This window comes from Prosopis cineraria, unplaced genomic scaffold (genome assembly GCF_029017545.1).
Source record: "Prosopis cineraria cultivar Desert tree isolate PC_DT_omini unplaced genomic scaffold, ASM2901754v1 PC10, whole genome shotgun sequence".
NCBI classification, from domain to species: Eukaryota; Viridiplantae; Streptophyta; class Magnoliopsida; order Fabales; family Fabaceae; genus Prosopis; species Prosopis cineraria.
The window spans coordinates 9,668,527-9,676,056 of record NW_026555341.1 but is presented as its reverse complement, the minus strand read 5'-3'; the positions used below and the strand labels follow the sequence as shown (position 1 = coordinate 9,676,056).

The 7,530-nt window shown below is 34.2% G+C and overlaps 1 pseudogene; it reads right to left on the bottom strand.

Moving 5' to 3' along the window:
• Positions 1-5,547: 5,547 nt before the first annotated feature.
• LOC129322382 (probable mannitol dehydrogenase) lies at positions 5,548-7,053 on the bottom strand (annotated as a pseudogene).
• Between the last annotated feature and the right edge of the window lie 477 nt (positions 7,054-7,530).

Genomic DNA, 7,530 nt, shown 5'->3' with positions numbered 1-7,530 from the left:
TGAGATGACCTAGCAGTTACATCAGATGTATCAAGACAGATGTGGGCATGTAAACACAATAGACCCGAATCCAAGATCACATAATTCATTGTGCATTTATTTACCTGATCCAGCGGACCCCTCAAAGGGGAATTATAAAAAGAAAAAGAAAAAACTGAGCCTCTCATCAACCAAAATTGTCCCGCCCCAACAACATGATCACAGAAAGTCGGATAGGAAACTCGCGAGATTGCTATGGACGAATGAAGCTTAAAACCATGAAAGATCACATTTTTGCTCACGAACACAAGTACACAACCTTATGACTACATGTTTTCACTGCAAGCTGATAGCTGCGACCAAGGTACTCAAAGTTTTATATCAAGCTAGCATATGCCTTCTATTTTTTTTTTTGGGGGGGGGGGGGGAGGGTGGGGCCGCGGGGCTGAAAACTATAATTATCCGACACTTGGAGAATAAATAAATAATACACTTTGAATTGGAAACTACAATTAAACAACGGTCATATAAAATGAACAACAGAATCCTAAACCCTATTGGGATGAGGGTTGCAGAAAAGTCATATTATTATGCAGTGACTAGGTGGAGATGTTGAATCTTATTTTCACAGAACATTCTAGTCAACTTCCTGTAAAGAATATCCTAAACGATAGAAGAATCATAACTTCTGAAGTAATTGGTTAGCTTAGAATGCTCATCATCTACACTACGACTAATCTGCGATTCTAGCATAGAGCAGGGGAGCTGCAGCATCAAGAGGTAGAGCATATGGATGCCAACCGTATATTGAGAGTGCATGTACGCACGTACGCGGGTACCAGGGGATGAGGGCTGTGTTAGAAAATTAAACCAAATATTGTTGAGGAGGATTATACTGAATCTGAAGATCGAATGAAACTCCTCCTATGTTTTATAGCGATTTTAAGCCCAAGTAAAGGAGGAGAGCTGTTGAATCTCACATGGATAAAGACAATAGACGTTATGGTGCTAATGCTAAGTTATTGCTTGTGAGTAACGTGTTGCATGGCTCGAGTACACTGACAAGTGAGTTAGGGCCCCTGCATCAATGTTCAGATGTAATGCTAAATGAGCAAAGGCTATCACGTTATTTTGGATAAGCACGGCTAAAGAAGTTAGTCCATGTAAACAAGATCAAATTTGGTACTCAAAATGTTGGAATCTTGACTACTAAATCTATAGAGGTGGTAGGAGTTATGATTCATAAAAAAATTAATATCTTGTGCTTGCAAAAAACTTAATGGTTTGGCGAACAAACTAACGATATCCAAAGTCTCAAACTTTGGTATATTAGGAAAGTAAACACACGCAATGGGGTGAGTATCATTGTTGATAAGAAGTGGAAGAAGAACGTGATAGATGTTAACATAATTAGAGATAGAATTATTTCTTTAAAAATAATTGTTGGACATGAGACTATTAATATTATTAGCGCTTATGCACCTCAAGCCAGGATAGAAGCTAGTCTTAAAGAATTATTTTAGGAAGACTTAGAGGGATTGATCCAAAGCATACCACATAATAAAAAAATTTTTATTGGAGGAGACTTTAATAGTCATGTTGAGAGGAAGGCAAGTCATTATGTGAGGGTGCATGGTGGTTTAGGTTTTGAGGCGCTAAATAATAAAGGATAATTTGTCTTTGGCGTATGATTTTAAGATTGCTAATACTTGTTTTGAGAAGAGGGATTAGTGTCTCATCACTTATAAAAGTGGAGCTTTAAGGTCACAGATTGATTTCTTTTTTGTAAGAAACATAGATAGAAAACTTTGTAAAAATTATAAGGTGATTCCTAGGGATGCTACAATGATACAACACAGGATCCTTGTCCTTGATGTGTGTATTATGAGTAAAAACCAAAAGTGTCGATGAGTAATACATCCAAGGATTAGGTGATGGCAATTAAAAGGTGAAAAGCAAGAAATTTCAGGAGAAATCTTTTACCTAAAGGAATTTTGGGAGTTTCGAGGAAATGCTAACATTTTGTGAGAGGATTTGGCTGTGAGGGTAAGGAAAGTTGCAAAAGAAGTTTTGAGAGAATTAAAAGGTTTTAGTTTGAGAGATAAGGAGTCTTAATAGTAAAATAATAGTTTAGATGAAAAAATAAAGTATAAGAAGGAGTGTTTTAAAGCCATCCATATGTGTAATAATGATAAAAATTAAGAAAAGTATCATATGGCTAAAAAGGAAACTAAAAAGGCAGTGAGTGAAGCTTGCATTCTAAAGCATTTAAAGAGTTTTATAATGATCTTGAGACAAAGGATGGAGAATGAAAAATTTATAAATTGCTAAGAGTAAGGAAAGAAAATCAAGAGATTTGGAATAAGTAAAGTGTTTAAAGGATGAAGAAGAAAATATTTTGGTTACAGATAATAATATTAAAAACAGATGGGAGGCATACTTTTCTAAACTTTTCAATGATGGCGGGTTTTGTCAATTAACTTGGAGGATTTAGTAACTCTTGAAAGAGAGCAAAATTTGTCATTTTATCAAAGGATACATGCTTGAGAAGTAAAGGAAGTTCTTAAAAAATGGCAAATGGTAGAGCCAATTGACCTAATTGTATTCCTATTGAAATGTGAAAATATTTGGGTGAAGAAGAAGTATAGTAAGTTAACTAAGTTATTTAATGAGATCTTACAATCCAAGATATTGCCTGACAAAAGCAACTTAGTTCCTATTTGCAAAAATAAAGGAGATATTCAGAATTGTGCTAACTATAGAGGGATTAAACTTATGAATCAGATAATAAAATTATGGAAAGGGGTGATTAAGCATAAGTTGAGATAGAAAATTGATGCTTCTGAGAATCAGTTTGGCTTCATGCCAAGTAGGGAGACTACAAAAGTGATTTATCTACTAAGAAGATTAACAAAAAAATATCGATATAAAGGTAAAGATTTACATATGGTTTTCATTGATTTGAAAAAAGCTTATGATCATGTACTGAGAAAAGTATTTTGGAAGGCATTGAAAAAGAAGGGTGTCCAGGTTGCCTATATTCAAGCTATACAAGACATGTAACAGGGTAACAACTAGTATAAGAATATTTGACGGTAAAACAAAAGACTTTTCTATAAAAATTAGATTGTATCAAGGATTATTCTTGAGTTCTTATTTGTTTGATCTAGTCTTAGATATTTTTACTGAGCATATTCAAGAGGAAATCCTTAAATGCATGCTTTTTACGGACAATATAGTTCTTATTACAAAAATAAGAGAAGAGATTAATATCTTTGAGTTCTTATTTGTTTGATCTAGTCTTAGATGCTTTAACTAACTATATTCAAGAGGAAATCCTTAAATGTATGCTTTTCACGGACAATATAGTTCTTATTACAAAAATAAGAGAAGAGATTAATATCTTTGAATTCTTATTTTTTTGATCTAGTCTTAGATGCTTTGACTAACCATATTCAAGAGGAAATTTTAAATGCATGCTTTTCACGGACGATATAGTTCATATTGCAAAGATAAGAGAAGAGATTAATTGTAAACTTGAGTTATGGAGAAGGACATTAAAGTTAAAAGGTTTTCATTTGAGTAGGAATAAAATGAAATATCTACATTGTAATTTTAATAAAAGGTTAGTGAGTAGTAATTTGGAAGTGAAATTGAATGATCAAATCATACCTCAAGTAAAAAAGTTTATATATTTGAGAGTGATTATTCAACATAATGAGAAAATTGATGGAGATATTACATATAGGATACAAGTTGGGTGGTGTAATTGGAGAAAGCTAAAGGAGTTATCTGTGATCGTAAGGTATCTAATGAACTTAAAGTGAAGCTTTATCAAACTGCTATGAGACTAGTAATATTATATGGTGGTGAATGTTGAGCTTTAACGGGATAATATGAGCATAAAGTTGAAATAACAGAGATGAGAATGTTGAGATGGATGTGTGGATGTACCGTAAAGATAAAATCTAAAATGAGCATATACAGAAAAAAGTGAGCGTCAGCATCTATTAAAGGAAAAATGGTAGATAATCATTTGAAGTAATTTGGATAAGTACAAAGAAGACTAATGGAGGCACCTATGAAAAAAATAGAACATATAACTTTGATCCTTGTCAAGAAAGGTAAAGGAAAGCTAAAGAGAACACTTTTAAAAATTGTTGAATAAGACTTTTTAATTAATAATATTTTTAAAAGCTTAATAAATGATAGAGCATAATAATGTTATATAATTCATGTAGCCAACTTCATTTAGTGAGATAAAACTTCTTGTTTTTGTTGAAGATTAGATGAGATGCCTTTATAATCCTTTTTTTTAATTCTTTTTTACCTGAATCAGTAGAATTTCATTTGGATTCTAACACCAGGTGTAGAATCCAAATGTAACTCTACTACTAATCCATCATGGGTGAGGGTTTATTTGGACCAAGTACAACACAAACCGGTTGTATATTACTATCTCTGGCTGACGAAGTTAGACCGCGTCTATAATATTGATCTTTTTGGACGCTGGAGTAATGTATTTCTCAAAATTTCGTTTTAACATTTCTTAGTTTACGTTAAAACCATCATATTAATTAGTTTGCTTTGAATTTGAACACGTTATACTAATTAATGTTATGGTCAAATAAAGTTAGCTATTACGTACAACAATTTTAACCAGTAATGACAAGTTCTTCAGGTTATCGTAAGATTAGAACAAAGTCAGTGCTTCAGTTTAAGTAATGGAATGAGTAATTACTATGCTTTGAGATAGTCAGAAAAACAAATCATTATGTTTCCAAGTGCATGGATGTTACCATCAAATTAAATTATAACTAATTTATTATGACACTATTAAACAACTATTATCTTCATCGTATTTCATGTTTACAAAATTATTATAAAATACTGATAATAAATAAGTTTTTTTTTTTAAATATACGCTGGCTTTGATAGCAATGGTGCCGTTTTGAGTTAAAGGGTGGTAATATTTATCAATTTCATAAGCGTTTATATATTCTCCGATCCCTTTATTTAAAATTATAAAACATTTTTCTACTCTATCTATTTTTAAATATATAAGGCATTTGTGTGTTTTTCATAATGATATTTTTTTGAAATTAATAGGATTTTCATATTTATTTATGATTAAGCTACGCCTGTTAATAAATAATGCTGGACTTGAAAAAAGTATATAGTTAATTTTAAATAATTTTGGAGAATTGTTTTTTTGGTAGGAGTTAGTTAAATCTATTTTATCTTTCTATAATTTTGGAAGAAGTACAGTGGTAATGATGCTTAACTTTATCGCACTCAAACTCACTTGTTTAATTCAAGTAGGCGGAAGCAATCCTTTATTTAATTCTTTCCATAATCCAAAAAAATTAACACAGCGACTCTCATCTTGCTGCTAAGTGAAATCACCTCTGCACTTGCATTATATTCTCATTTTTGTGACAGAGAATCTTATTGATATATATATATATATATATATGCAGCTAATTAACCTTCCTGCGTTAATTTATTCATACAAACAACCACATCTAACCCGCAATATCCCTCTCAAGAGTCAATGAGGATTACACATAAATCAATATGACAAATATATATAGCTGAATATATAAAAACACAAACCAGCAACTAGTTCTCCCAGAAAGCTTTAAATATATAGTATGTTAATTTAAGGCGTTGGCTTCATTGTGTTGCCAATATCAATCACAAAACGATATTTAACATCAGCTCTGACGAGACGCTCCAATGCAGTATTCACATAATCCATGGGAATCACTTCTATGTCAGGTCTTATGTTATGCTTTGCAGCAAAGTCTACCATCTCTTGTGTCTCCTTCATCCCTCCAATGCTATTTCCAGCTACTGTCTTTCTCCCTGCCAGTACACATATAAATGTTGTTGCAGCACTTGTAAGCGCTTCACATCATTTCTATTTTCACCTTTAAATCATTTTTCATTTATACTCACCCAAAAGTAAAGGAAATACTGGCAGTTCCAGTGGCTTCTCAGGCGCACCAAGCAACACAAGTTTGCCATTGGGCTTCAATAGATCAATACATATAACAGCAACAATACTTGTGATGATAAGTAATCACCTGCATCTGATCTTGATCGCGGCTGACAACAAAGGAATCAGCTCCTAGATGTTCAACGGCTTCCTTCTTCTTGTTAGGAGAAGTACTGATGACACTGACCTTTGCTCCAAAAGCTTTGGCGAACTTGACTGCCATATGGCCGAGCCCACCGAGACCGACCACACCCACATGAAGGCCTGGCTTGTTAAGACCAAAATATCTGAGAGGGCTGTACACTGTGATGCCGGCGCAAAGCAGAGGAGCTGCAGCATCCAGAGGTAACGCTTCTGGAATGCGAACCACAAAGTGCTCGTCGGCGACCATGAAGTCGGAGAAGCCTCCATATGTGATGGTGCCATCACTGTACTTGGAACCGGACGTGGGGATAGTTTTTGAGCAGAGGTTCTCAAGGTCGTCGGAACAACTTTGACAGGATCGGCAAGACCCCACCAAGTATCCCACGCCAACCTTGTCTCCCACTTTGAATTTTCGCACCTTGATTCCCACTTCTGTCACCACCCCAACAATCTCGTGCCTGTGTGTGTGTGTGTGTATAAACTCGTTAGAATGATAAGAAATGAGTTTTTATCATTTTCACGCAGTTTTTAGAGTACGCACCCAGGTACGAGTGGATAGACGGAGAAGCCCCATTCGTTCTTGAGCATGTGGATATCGGAGTGGCATATTCCACAGTAGAGCACTTCGAACGCCACATCTTTTTCTCCGGTTTCCCTGAACAAATGAGAAATATAGTCCATGTTGATAATGAAATGAAGACGGAAAGCGTTATGAAAATATGGACGCATACATTCAATGAAGAAATTGATTGGATTACTGTGTGTGTGTACCTTCGAGAGAAGTTGAAAGGGGAGAGAATCCCGGAAGAATCCCTAGCAGCCCATCCGAAGGCCTTCATTGGATGCTCAAACTCAGGTTGTGTGGCCATTTGAACACTCTTACACACACACACAAGAAATGGACAGATATCTAAGTATTGCGGGGAGAGAGAGTAAAGAGAAATGAATGAAAGTGGTACCGTGGCAGTGGCATTTAAGAGCGATAGTGGTGGTGACGTCTGACGAACACTAACACGTGGCGTCAACATGCTTGAGTTTGGTTCGGGTGCTGAGATCTGGACCCTCTAAATGTCCTTGAACCTTTTTATAGCACTGTGATAAGGACCCAAACCGATTCCCAATGTCCTTGAACCTTTTTATAGCACGTGTCAAAAAGAAAAAGCACGGTGACTAGAGCCCTTAATGACTCGGATTAAAAAAAATCAAACATTTAATTTTAATTAAAATAAAACATGTAGATAATTTACAATAAATTATTTATTTTATTAATTTAATTAATACACTAAATTATTTATTTTATAATATATATATATATTTTATGAATTTAGCATCATTTTTTAATTTAAATTTTATTTAATTATTGGTTGTCAGATCACAAATTAATTAGGTGACCTTACCAATTCAAC